The 13255-nt window shown below is 40.2% G+C and overlaps 1 long non-coding RNA gene and 1 other non-coding gene across 4 annotated transcripts in view; both read right to left on the bottom strand.

Moving 5' to 3' along the window:
- Positions 1–13255, bottom strand: part of LOC107965194 — a 114243-nt gene that overhangs the window by 24674 nt on the left and 76314 nt on the right. Inside the window, exon 1 of one of the 3 annotated variants that reach the window (XR_001704813.2) lies at positions 2075–2433. The exons of the other annotated variants lie outside the window; for them this stretch is intronic. This is a non-coding gene — a long non-coding RNA (uncharacterized LOC107965194). Of the gene's footprint in view, positions 1–2074; positions 2434–13255 lie in introns of those variants that run through there. 3 annotated transcript variants of the gene reach the window in all.
- Positions 5359–5430, bottom strand: TRNAH-GUG. The gene has a single exon. It is a non-coding gene; the product is annotated as a tRNA-His (tRNA).

Raw genomic sequence — 13255 nt, 5'->3', positions numbered from 1 at the left:
AAATTGACAACCATATTTTTCTCAACTTATTGTAAAAATTCGAGGGACAATTGAATTAAACTAAATTAAATTACTCGATCGATAAAGTCTCTAAGAAATTCCTTCAGCTCGATGGAGGAGATCTCGTTCCCAGAAAACGATCAAACAATCGAGATCTCTCTCTCTCTCCCAACACCGGTTTACTCCACTTTCTCCGCGCGCGCGACGCTTTTCACATTCTTTCTTTTTCCCTTTTTTCTTTCTTTCCTTTTTTTTTTTTTCTTGCGGGCGCGATCGGATATGACGTGAAAATCCGCGCGGCGGTTTCACGTTCGGGATCAAAACTTTCTCTCCCCGGTGGAGAGAAGAGCGTTCCAAGAGCGAGGCGATGGGAAACGGTCGGCAAAAGTGGGTCGTCGCAGTGAAAACGCGATCTCTCGGTGGTGGTGATCGATTATCGGCCGACCTTCTTCTTCTGCTTCCTCTTTTTCCTCATTAATTTTCCCTCTCTCTCTTTTTCTATCGAGTTTTATCGATCTCGAAAATTTTCGAAATACGATACACTTTTCCTTCTTCGATCGATTCCCTCTCCCCCCTCCCCTCCACGCGTCGAAAATATCCGAAAAACGCGCGGGTGAAAAAAACTGGTCGTTCCATTTTCCTTTTTCTTTTCCGCGACAACGTTGATTCTCGCATCGTACGTGTGTGAAAGGGGACGGAGAGGTAAAAAAATCGCGGAGAGAAACGGAAGGGAGAGAGGGGAGAGGGAGAGAGAGAGAGAGAGAGAGAGAAAAGACTTTCTCCGGTTAACTCTCGTTCCGCGCCTACGAGTGTAACCGCGCGGCGAAGTAATACCTCGCCGCCGCGAATTAGTGGCGCGATGAAAGTGCGCCGCGGATACGGTATAATCATTTAGATAATCGGTGTGAGACAATCCGTCCGTGTGCAAGAGGAGAAAATCATCGGCCACGGCCAAGGAAAATCCCGCTTTCGAATCTCTCTCCTCCGAGAGGGAGAGAGAGAGAGAGAGAGAGAGAGAGAGAGAGAGAGAGAGGAGAGAGAGAGAGATGGCTCGTTCCAACGAGGCAATCGCGCGACTTTCGTGACAGGGGGAAGCCGGTTCCATGTCGCCGAGGATTTCTAATTCTCTCGTCGCAGGAGGAGGGAAAAAAACAAATAGATAGATAGATAAAACGGATGTAATCGTTTGACGAATTCGATCGAGGAAAAGGATTCTTATCCAGGAAGAATTCGAACGAGATTGTATTTTTGTCACAACTTTCAAGTCACGAGAAAATCTTCAGAGCGGATGTAAATTTTTTTCGTAGATTCGATTTCGGATGAAAAAAGCCGTGGAGATGAAATTGTCTCGAACCGAGTGGCGAAAAATTGATCGAAACGGTTAACCGATTGGCGAAAAATCTTTTTCACTGGTTTTCCATGGGCGAACGACGCGGACTCGTAACGCAACGTTGTCGAGTAACGTGGCCCCGTCGGCCGATGAAAGTATAATCGCCGTATAATCACTTGGGTAATAGGGAGAGAAACGAGAGATATCCGAGAGAGGAAGCATCCCGATTAGAAACGGTACCGCGGTGTGATGGGAGTGAAAAGGACGAGGGAGCGGGGAGAGAGGCTCACGACGATGAGCGATGAATGTTCTCGCTCTTTTTCTTCGATTTTTCGAGAGAGAAAGATATTGCGGGCCTTGGTTCGTATCGACTGGATAAATAAACAACTTGAACGCGAAATGGTGCAACGATGGTAAAATTACAAATGAAATTGCGTGAAATTTCGATAAAGTTTAAATTATTCGTAACGGTTCCGAGTCGAGAAGAAATTGTGGAAAATGGAACGTGGAGTAAGAAGTGTTTATCTCACGGTTATCTCTTTCGAGGAAAAATATTATAGATTACGGCCACTTTCTCATCGTGAATGAAGAGCGAAAAAGCGAATCGGTTACGTATTGATAACGCTCTTGCGATAATGCAATATCGATAAAATATACGAAAGATGCTCGACCTTAGTTAGAATTTACAGATCGAAAACAGATTGTGGAAAATATTCGATTTATTAAGTACCGGAATCGACAAACCTGTGTTCTCGAACCTTCAAAATCCATCGCATCCTCGTTGACTTTAAACCAAACGTTTCAGCAACTCGAGCAAAAAAGAGAAAGATGAAAAGGAAGGAGCGTGTTTTTCAAGAAAGGAAAGGACAGGAAAGGATCTTGCGGTGCTCCCTTCCAATTCTCGTCGAAACTCGCGTAACACGGCCACGACACGCGATGCACTTTCGTGAAACTTTCAGCTTTCCATCGGCCGCGATACGAGAGGAAGATGGTGAAACGAAACTTCTCGTCTCCCACGTTAGCCGCCATTTTCAACAGGAGGTTAAAGCGCCCCCTGACGAGGCCGCGCCTAATCGCGCCCTCTGTCAGTCCATTGTTGTCGAACAGTGAAAATCGTTGGAAAGTCGAGGGAACTCTTTTCCTTCCCCTCGTCCTCGCCTCGACCTTGCCTTTTCAAGCCTCTATCGCGTTTCTCTCCTCTCACAAGTCGAGACGAGTCGTTCTTCTTTTCGTTTAACCTTTGATCCGGAAAATAATATTTTCAATTTCGTTAAACGTTCATATACATGCGCGCCGGTACCTATGTAATAAAATATTGCGTTACACGCTTTAAGATAAATTTAAAATTGATTGAAATTTATTCATAAACGAGTGTATATTTATGTGTGTATGTGTGTGTATGTAGATCGAGCTTATTACAGAACATAATAGTAAGAAAGAAGGTCGAATGAAACTCGATTGGAAGGTATCCTTTCGTTCGTGTCTCGAGCGGATACGTGTGTCGGAAGCGATCATTGGCCACCGTGGCTAAGAGAAAGAGAAAGGTGAAGCGCGCGCGCGTCCGGAGAAAGAAAGTGCAACGACGATGACGCGTGGCTCCCTCCCGTTCGACGAGAGAAGCGATAGCCACGATTCCCTCTCGAAAACGAACTTTTTCCATTCCGTTTAACTTCTCGAATTTTAATCGCGGAGACACGCGACGATTCGTGTTTAAGATCGAAGTTGAACCACCTTCTCCCATCTTTTGATCATAAGTACAAAGTTTACTAAGAAACGATTCTTACGAGTTGGAGAATCGATCCCATCGCTAGTCACAGATATTCCCACCTCGCCTGCCGACGAACGGCACATACACCTTCGCGTGTACTCCTCCTACCCGCCCGCTCCCCTTCCTTTTAGGTCGCACGGCAGGGAGACCAGAACCTACCTCAAGATGATCACGCGACCTGAATCATCGCCACGTTCGACAGCCTTATGACGAGGCGCTTTGCCTACGGAAAATATAACAGCCTGCCCCTCCTTTTTTCTTGATTTCTTTTAAAACGGAAATATTTAATGGAAAAAAATCGATTCGAATTCGGAAGAAAGATAATTTTTTTTTTTGATTGCCGATATCTGTATCTACATATGAAATTTTCGATTTAAACAAGATTTGATTTCACTTGATTTTCGGATGTAACGAAAACTGTAACGAATCCGAAGAAAGTAGGAGGGAAATAAAATAGCGGGAATGATTACAAGTTTTTATTACAGGTTCGACCTTATTCGAGGACGGTTTTACGTGGCTCGTTTAAAGCGGTTTAACGAGGATCGTTTCCCTCGAAACGAAACAGCGCGAGACGACTCTGGGCGTATTTTTTGAACAACATCACGGTCACGGTGAGAGTGAACTAGATTGTTTGTATATTTTGCATTATCGATTTTACGGAGGAGGGGGGAGGGAAGGGCATTGTTGATGCTACGTCACAGGCGCAACAAGCAGAAACGGACTTGTTCGTTGGATTTTTTCGATTCGTGGAGAAAAAAATATTTCGCGGAAATAATTTTCGCTCGTGTTTGAAACGCGTTCACCGCGGATTTCTGCGGAACGAGTTTTGGAACTCGTATTTTGAATATATCGAGATTATTACTATTATTTTTTTTTTCCTTTATTTCAATACGAATTCGTCCAATCTTTTTCTCAATTTTAACAACCACTTCATATCGAAGTTTTCCAATACGATTCCTCCTCGCATATTTTCGATTTTCAAATCCCTGTTTCCTCGCCTCCAGCTCGACTTCTTCTTTCAAACTCGAGGGGAAAATCGTATTTTCAAGACGAGGCGAATCCATTCGTCCAACGATCGGACACGTGGCCACCGAATCTGTCCCCACATCAACACGTTACGTAATACAATGAACGGGATCACCGTATCGGTTTCCAACCGCGTTTCTCGCTATCGAGCGAGAATTGTTATCTTCGGTGCGTTGGGCACGGCCTATATTTCCCTCCAAGGCCGAACCACGAATCCCTCCTCCCCTCCCCTTCCCTTGTCCAAATCCGTTGCGCAATCGCGCCTACGAATCTCGACGATGACCGGCTCGAACCGGCTGAAATCGGACGGGACGAGCTCGGCTCGATCGTCACCGTGATTTCTCGATTCCTCGAATTTCCGATTTTTCTCGATTATCGACCGATTCCTACGAGAATAAATTGTTGAATTGTCCGAATACCAGAATTAAGATTTCTGGAATCTTGAGAAATTTAATTTGATCGAAAAAATCGCTCTTATGGAATTTTTATGGGATTGAAAATTCGAAACTCGATTAATTGCCTCGTACGAGAATAAATGAGTTCCACGTAACCTAAAGTCGAAGAATGAACTAAAGATGAAATAGGAATTGGAGCTATTATTGCTATTGGTAATCAAGTTGAAAAAGGAATTTGAGTAAAAGCTATTAATAAAATAAAAATCATTATAAATTCATTTATTTTATAAAAACTTAAATTTCATCTTCCATAATATGTTATTAATCCTATAATTAATAATAAACCAATATCTCCTAATCGATTTAATAAAATAGCTACTATTCCAGAAGTAAATGATTTTATTTTTATATAATAAATTACAAGACAATAAGAAATTAACCCTTAATCCATCTCAACCCAAAATAATTGATAATATATTAGGTCTTAAAATTAATATATATATATATATAGAAATTAAAGATAAAATTATTAAATATAAAAAACGATCCATTTTTAATTCTCTTAAATCTATATATCTAACTCTATAAGTAATAATTATTCTAACTAAAAAAATAAATATTAATGATTTATAATCAAATAATAATAAAAAATTAAATTTTATTGAATTAAATGTATAAATATTTCACTCAAAAAAAAATTATATTGTTTCGAATAAATACAAATCTCGCCTGCCGTTGATATTTAACACAAGTCGAAATCGATTCGACGAGAAAAAGACAAAAAAAAAAAAAAGTACTGTTAAAAATAATACAAAAATAATACACGCAATAAACAACACTGCCGTGACCAGGATTCGAACCTGGGTTACTACGGCCACAACGTAGGGTCCTAACCACTAGACGATCACGGCCAACGTTGCACGCCTTCGATCAATTCGTTTCCGTATTCGCGCATCTTCCAACAAGAGAAAGAAAGAAAGAAAAAAAAATAACTTTCGAGACGGGAAATACGACTTCCTCGAGCCGATAGATCGATAGAACGAAAGAAAAATAATAATAATTTATTTACCGATTATTTTACCCGCAACGATCGTAACTGGAACGCGGCGGCGCTTCTCTTACGCCTTATTTCGCTCGTAAATCGTTTCGTTAAATCGGATTCGAATTACCCGCGGGTTTTGCATTTCGCGGTTTTAGTGTGTCACGTGAAAGTTCCGCAGAGGATCGCCTCTCCCTCCCCCCCTCCTCTAACGGTTTCGAATCGAGGCGAAATGAGGCTACCGGCCGCGGAAAAATCGGCCTCGCCTTAGAAAGTTGACCGCCGCCAACTTAACCGTCCCGATAACTAACCCCTCCCATCCCCTCCCCTCCCCTCAACGCCCGTCTTTTCCATCCGTCTTAATTCATCGTACCGTTGGACAGTTAACTGTCTCGCTTATTTTCTATTTAATACATTATATTATTTCATTATATTATTTTCTATTTAATACACGATAAAGTATTTTCGACGGTTAGAGTCGAGCGGCGAGGCTCCTCGTCGAGAATCCTCGTAAAATGAGTCGACGAATAAACTGGAGAAAAAAGTGCGGTCTAAAAAACGCACGGGTTCCGAGTAGAACGAAATTATAACCGAGATAAGGCTCGAGACCGAGGAAGGGAACGTATGGAAAGGACGCGTAAAGGTGAACGAAACGAAAACAAAAAGATTCCGTAATATCTGATGAATTTTTCGAGAAGGACGAGTTTGGAAAGAAGGGAACGAGTGTATATTCGCACGTAGATCGACTAAATGTCCGTCGAACAGTTAATCTTTCGTTCTACCAAATACAATTTTCTTTCGTAACGAATTGGAAAGCAATAGCGCAGAAACCACACCCAAGAGAATAATTCAAAGCTCGATTGATTTTTCAGATGTCGCTCCGATCAAAATTTGACGCGACGTAAAATGAAAAAGATTCTTCGCGGTTGGACGACAACGTAAATGCACAAACGTTTCGTTATCGCTCGGTTTGATCTCTCCCTCTCTCTCTCTCTCCCATTGCGTCATCGAAAAGCGTGTTATGAAAACTCGAGATCCAGATCGGCTACAACAGAACTGTATGTCGATAAAACCGCGTTCCATTCCGCTAATTCAACGGGGGCAAGGTTTCGTAACTCGTTGGTAATTTCGTAAGATATCCATCGACAGAGAATGATCCGGGATAGAGGAACGAATTTCGGGACAATCGAGAAGAATTTTTCGAAGCGGAGTGAAGTGGCCGGAGGAGGAGTGGGAGAACGTGGGAAAGAGAAAGAGACAGAGAGAGAGAAAGAGAGGAACGTAGCCGAGCGAGGAGACTTTGTATCTCGTAGTATCGAAAGTCAAATATTATTCCGATTTTATTTTTATTCCTATTCGATTCGAGCGCGGTAACGGTAATTATTGATCCAGCAATACGATTTATCCTTGGACTGAAATCCAAGTGTACAAGTGGTGGGAGGGGCTTGGAATTTGTTTCGTTTAAATTGGTTTAAAATCGATGGTGGTTACAAGCGATTAGGCGGAGGGGGAGTAATCGGCTCGAGCCTGATTCGACGTTGTTCGGACGAGACTCGGTGTAAATATTACGCGAGAAAGGCGCGCGTCGTCGATCAGCTTATTTGGGATACGTTGAACGATAAAAAAAAAAAAGAAGAAGAAGAAGAAGAAGAAACAAGGTGTTGGTACATGCATCAGACGATGATTATCGAGCGATAAGCTTGTTTGCGGTGACATTAGACAGCGTCTGGCTTCCCCTCTAATTGCGCAACCATTTTTTTTTTGTTTATCGCGTCGAAATCGGCTTTGTAATCCCCCCGCCGAGCAAACACTCTCCCCTCGTATAGTCCATCCTCGAACGGAATTCGAACGGAATGCAAGTATTTCTTTCTTTTTTAAACGAAAACAGATTCATATGGAAAACATTTTCCATATTTTTTCAACACGAATCCTTTCATTATTCCTCTTCTCGATTATACTATACATACGTATATATATATATATATATATATATATATATATATATAGTAATATAAGGAATATTACATGGAATAAAATTTTCGAATAAAAATCGATAAAGTATTTCTTTTTTCCCCAAACAAAGATTTCAAAAATTTTCCATATCTTTAGAATCTTTCCATTCTAGTCTTCGAGGCAATTAATTGGAAGAAAGTTTCGGGAAAGATTAATAGAAAGAAAACAAAAACTCGGACGCCAATTCCACCCGTTTCTTTCCATTCTAACCATCCCTCCCCCCCCCTCCCTCGTCTATTTCGAATACCCTTCGATTCCCGATGTCCCACTGGTCTACTCACGGGCTAATTTCTACCGTTGCACAAATATACACGACACGGCACCGTGGAAGAAACGGGCGACATAAAAGGAAGTGTCGGCCGCGCGGCTGACTATTTCCGGACCCGATCGTCCACGTTCCGCGATTTTTAGCCCCGCGGCGTAATTGGGCCGATCTTCTCCCCCCTCCTCTCTCTCTCTGTCTCTGTCTCTCTTTGCTCCTTTTTCCTTTCCTTTACGAACGAGGCACCGTCACCGCTTCGACGCGACGACAATTCGAAATAAAGAAAAAAAAGGAAAAAAGGAGCAGAACAGAATGAATTCGCGACCCGATTTTCGTGCAATCGTTCGATTGATCGGCAGGAAAATCGTTACGAAATTTTACCCTCGGTTTTTTTTTTTTTTTTTTGGAAACGAATTTTCTAGAGAATAAGGAACAAATGGAATTTTTTTTGGACTTTTGGAAATTTCTAGCTATTCCTATCGAATCTCTCTGTAATTCTCTCGTGATTGACTTTGTTCAGGATGGAATGGAATATCGAAATTGATATGCGCAACTTTGAGGATTCTCTGTAAAATTTTAAAAATGGCGGCCATCGTCCAAGATGGGCCAACTCTCCTTTCTTTTTTTTTTTTTTTTTAAAGTCGACACGGGTGAAGAGAATCGGGCCAACTACGCCCGAATGATTCTTGGTAAGAAGCGGAACATTGTTTGTCGTTGTTCCAAGAAGATGAAACAAGGAAATTCCTTAATCAACGTTTCTCAATTCCACGATACGATCGCGTGCATCGAAAGAAATTTTACACAACGACGCGCAACAACGACGACGACGACGAGTTGGGAAGGTGGCCAAACGAGGTTTTCGCTTTTTCCTTAAGTTAAATTTAAATTGAAATTAAGGGGGGGGGGAGAGGAGTTCTTCTTCTAAAAATTCTGAATTGAATTGGGGTTCGCGCGAGAAAAAAATAAGCGTGGAAACGATTTCTAAAAGCGATTCCTAAAAATGGTTATTTAATTGATAATTAACGAGAGATTGGACAAAGATAGAAGGAAAACGATAGCTCGCTCTTCCGGTTGACTCATCGTCCAACCGATAACCGCGTCGAATAATCGGCTTACGTGTTCCGCGCCACGTACAAGGAAAGAGAACGGATGCTTTCGTTTCGAGGCGCAAAACGGCCCCGGCTTCCGCTCGACTATTCCGTTTAACCGCTCGACGAGGGTGAAAAAGTTGCAAATTTTCAACTGCGATGAAAATCACTGTAACAATTCTCGATCTAATTTAAAAATTCCTCTATCCTATTTTATTCTATTCTATTCTAAAAATATTCCAAGAGTACCTAAGAATGCCTCTATCTTAAAGGTATCCTATTCCAAGAGTACTTTAAAGGAGTATCCTAAAAGATGCTTCATCCTAAGATAAGGATTCAATCATATAAAAGTATCCTATCCTAAAGATATTATATTCTAAGAGTATCCTATCCTATCCTAAAAAGCACTCTAAGGATTATCCTATCCTAAGGATAGTCTAAGAATATCTTATCCTAAAAGTATCCTAAAGGTATCCTATTCTAATAATATCCAATAAATGCCCTATCATATTCTAAGAATACTCAATCCTATAAAAATATCCTATCCTAAAGATATTATATTCTAAGAATATCCTATCCTAAGAGTAGCCAAGAGTATCCTATAAGAATATCCTAAAAGTATCCTATTCTAATAATATCCAATAAATGCTCTATCATATTCTAAGAATACTCAATCCTATCCTAAAGATATATTTTAAGAGTAACTTATTCCTAAAGGATACTCAATTCTAAGGATAGTCTAAGAATATCCTATCTTAAAAGTACCCAAGAGTATCCTATAAGAATATCCTAAAAATATCCTATTCTAATAATATCCAATAAATGCCCTATCATATTCTAAGAATACTCATTCCTATCCTAAAGATATATTTTAAGAGTATCCTATTCCTAAAGGATACTCAATTCTAAGGATAGTCTAAAAATATCCTATCTTAAAAGTACTCAAAAGTATCCTATAAGAATATCCTAAAAATATTCTATTCTAATAATATCCAATAAATGCCTTATCATATTCTAAGAATATTCTATCCTAAGAGTACCCAAGAGTATCCTATAAGATTATCCTAAAGGTATCCTATTCTAATAATATCCAATAAATGCCCTATCATATTCTAAAAATAAATCAATCCTATCCTAAAAATATAATATTCTAAGAGTATCCTATCCTATCCTAAAGGGTAATTCTAAGGATATCCTATCTTAAAAATATCCAAGAGTATCCTATAAGAATATCCTAAAGGTATCCTATTCTAATAATATCCAATGAATGTCCTATCCTCTCATAAGATATTCTATCCTAACGATATTTCCTAAAAAAAATATCCTAATAATAACAATACTTTATCCTAAAGATGTCCTATCCTATTTTAAAAATATCATAAGAATGCACTCTTTTTCCTAAGAGTATCCAATGAATGCCCTATCCTCTCATAAGGTGTCCTATCCTAACAATATTTCCTAAAAAATATTCTAATAATAATAATACTTTATCATAAGAATTCTGCACTCTCTTTCCTAAGAATGCTCTCTATCCAATAAATGCTTTATCCTTTTATAAGGTGTCCTATCTTAACGATATTTCCTAAAAAATATTCTAATAATAATAATACTTTATCATAAGAATTCTGCACTCTCTTTCCTAAGAGTATCCAATGAATGCTTTATCCTCTCATAAGATGTCCTGTTCTAACGATATTTCCTAAAAAAAATCCTAATAATAATAATAATACTTTATCATAAGAATTCTGCACTCTCTTTCTTAAGAATATCCAATTATCCTCTTATAAGGTGTCCTATCCTAACGATATTTCCTAAAAAATATCCTAATAATAATATTTTATCCTAAAGATGTCCTATCCTATTTTAAAAATATTATTATAAAAATGCTCTCTCTTTCCTAAGAGTATCCTAAAAATGCTCTATCCTATAAGGATATTCCGTTCCAAGAGTTACTTCTATCCTAAATCGTCTTATTTAAAACTTTGGAAAAAATCGGTTACCTTATTCCTCGTCGATCCTATCCTCTCGAGCAATTGAATCGTCGAAAAAAAAAGGGAGGAGTAAAGGGGGAAGGGGGATGGATTTTTCTATCGGTGACGTAAGAGGTTACGCAGGCCGATTGCCATTGCAATTATCGTTTATTGCGGCGACGCGATGTGCCGTGCGCGACTCCCAACAATAATAGCGGTTATTAATACGTAATGCTCGTTATCGGCCGACACTCGGTGATATAACGCGTAAACATCGATCCAAGCCAAGGAGAACGGTCCCCAGATAATTCGTTCGCCGATACTCGTGATCCTCGACACCATTTTTCCCGTCTTTTCCTTTCCTTTTCTCTTTCCTTTTCCTTCACCGAATTCGCGAGCCGTCGACGACGAAAGTTTCTCCTATTTTTCCTCTCTCGACGCAAACGTCTCGTCGTTTCTCTTTCGATATTTCGACTCGATTCGAGTCCGGGGCTCTTATCGCTCTAATCGAGCGTCCTTGTACCGCTTTCTTTATCGCTCGGAACGATAGTTTCACCGTGATAATTCTATATAATTCAATTTCGTTCCATTTTAAATTATCGTCTTTCTTGTTGGATCATCGTTCCATGACGTAACAGATATGAGAAGAACTATCCAAGGCACGATACTAAGATCTTCTTTCGTTATATATCCGATAACGAAAGTTGGAAGTTTTTTAAATCAAAAGCTGCACACGAGTTTTTCCCCCAGTCGTCGATTTTTCCATTTTTTCCCCAGCTGAAACATCGACCTTCGGGCTCGTCCGTGAGCGCTATGGAATTTTCTTCGATCCACGTCACCGTTAACTCACCGTTGCCGTAACATAATACCACCTGCGCGATATTTCAATCTCGCGCTCTCAACTCGCCAGGGACCAGAAAAAAAAAAACTCCATCGTTTCTCTTTCTTTTTTCCTCTTCTCTCATTCTCTCCATTTTCCGCGGAAGGCTGGATGCGTCAGATTCTTCAAGAACGTCGCCTCAAGAAACATGGATGGAAAATGGAAACAATTCTCTTCCTGATCGGATGTCGCGCGCGCGTATGTGTGTGTGTGTGTGTATGAAAATCACGTGACAGATACGTGAGAGGAATCGTATCGTCGAGAAAAGTTCATCGATACTTTGGAATCACTTTCAATTGAAAAACTCATAGATAAAAAGATATATATATATATATCGTCGATAAAATGTATTTTTGAAATTGTATTAATAATTGTATCATCATCGTTGATCGTTATCTCTTTCAAAGTTTCGAATCGTCTTTGGAACAGAGATAAAAGCAAAATTCTTTAATCCTTTCCGAACCTCGAAACGTGCGTTAAAGATTACGAATTTTTAAGAAAATATAATTAACGATATTTCAAACGAGTGAAAAATGCTTACGACAAAATTTGCCAAAAGGAGAATTATATCTTGTACAAGCTAGATTGCGAAGCCAACCGACGACTGGTTCCCCGAATTGGCCGCGTCGTTTGTACACGTGTGCCGGATAGCTAGAGCTAGCAAAAAACGTCAACAATAACATTCAGCGCTTCCAAATAGTACAGCGTCAGGCAATTGGCGAAGAACTATGTAAACATAGGACTGTAACGTCTGTTTTCAAATATCCAAGTAGCGATAAGCTCGATAATCATCGAATGATTTTTACCGATTATACTATTATACATTACGATGATCGACTCGATTGCATATCGAATAATCGATTACGAGAGAATTATTGATTCCAAAACTCTGAAACCCTTGTTCAGATAACGCAAGATTATATTGTATCCGAAATTACCGATCAGCGATCCGTTTTGCACGCGAACGTGTTGCGGCGTGTCACTCGCGCAACACTGACCTCGCCAACTTGGACAGCCTTGCGCGCACACTTTTTGCCCGCTTCCCAGAGTCACGATCCGGCCGCGTGCGCGGCCCTTTTTTCGCGAGGCGAGCCATCGAATCCGCCATCTTTCTCGAGCTTCGAGAGTATATCGAGTGTACCGTTATCGAGAGGAACGATGGAGATCATACATATATATACGCGTGTGTGTGTGTGTAATGGAGAAGGCGAGGCAGATCAGTGGCAGAAAATGTCACCGGCGATCTTATCGATCCGATCACCTTCGACATTGTTCGCTTATCCACGTGGATAAGTTGATTTATGGACCTGTGGAGAGTGGAATGAGAGTACGGGTGTAATGAGGTCTGTAATGGTTAGATGGTAGATCTTATTACGAATCTGGTTTAACGAGCAGTTTGCTCGAATGTGGTTTAATGAGGATCGAGATATGTGCGTATGCGAGTTCCTGAAACTTTTGTTTCGAACTCGTGTTTTATTAAGCGA

This window comes from Apis mellifera, linkage group LG11 (assembly GCF_003254395.2).
Source record: "Apis mellifera strain DH4 linkage group LG11, Amel_HAv3.1, whole genome shotgun sequence".
Taxonomy (NCBI): Eukaryota; Metazoa; Arthropoda; class Insecta; order Hymenoptera; family Apidae; genus Apis; species Apis mellifera.
Note: the sequence above shows the minus strand (reverse complement) of the source record. Positions and strands in the feature narration are given on the sequence as shown.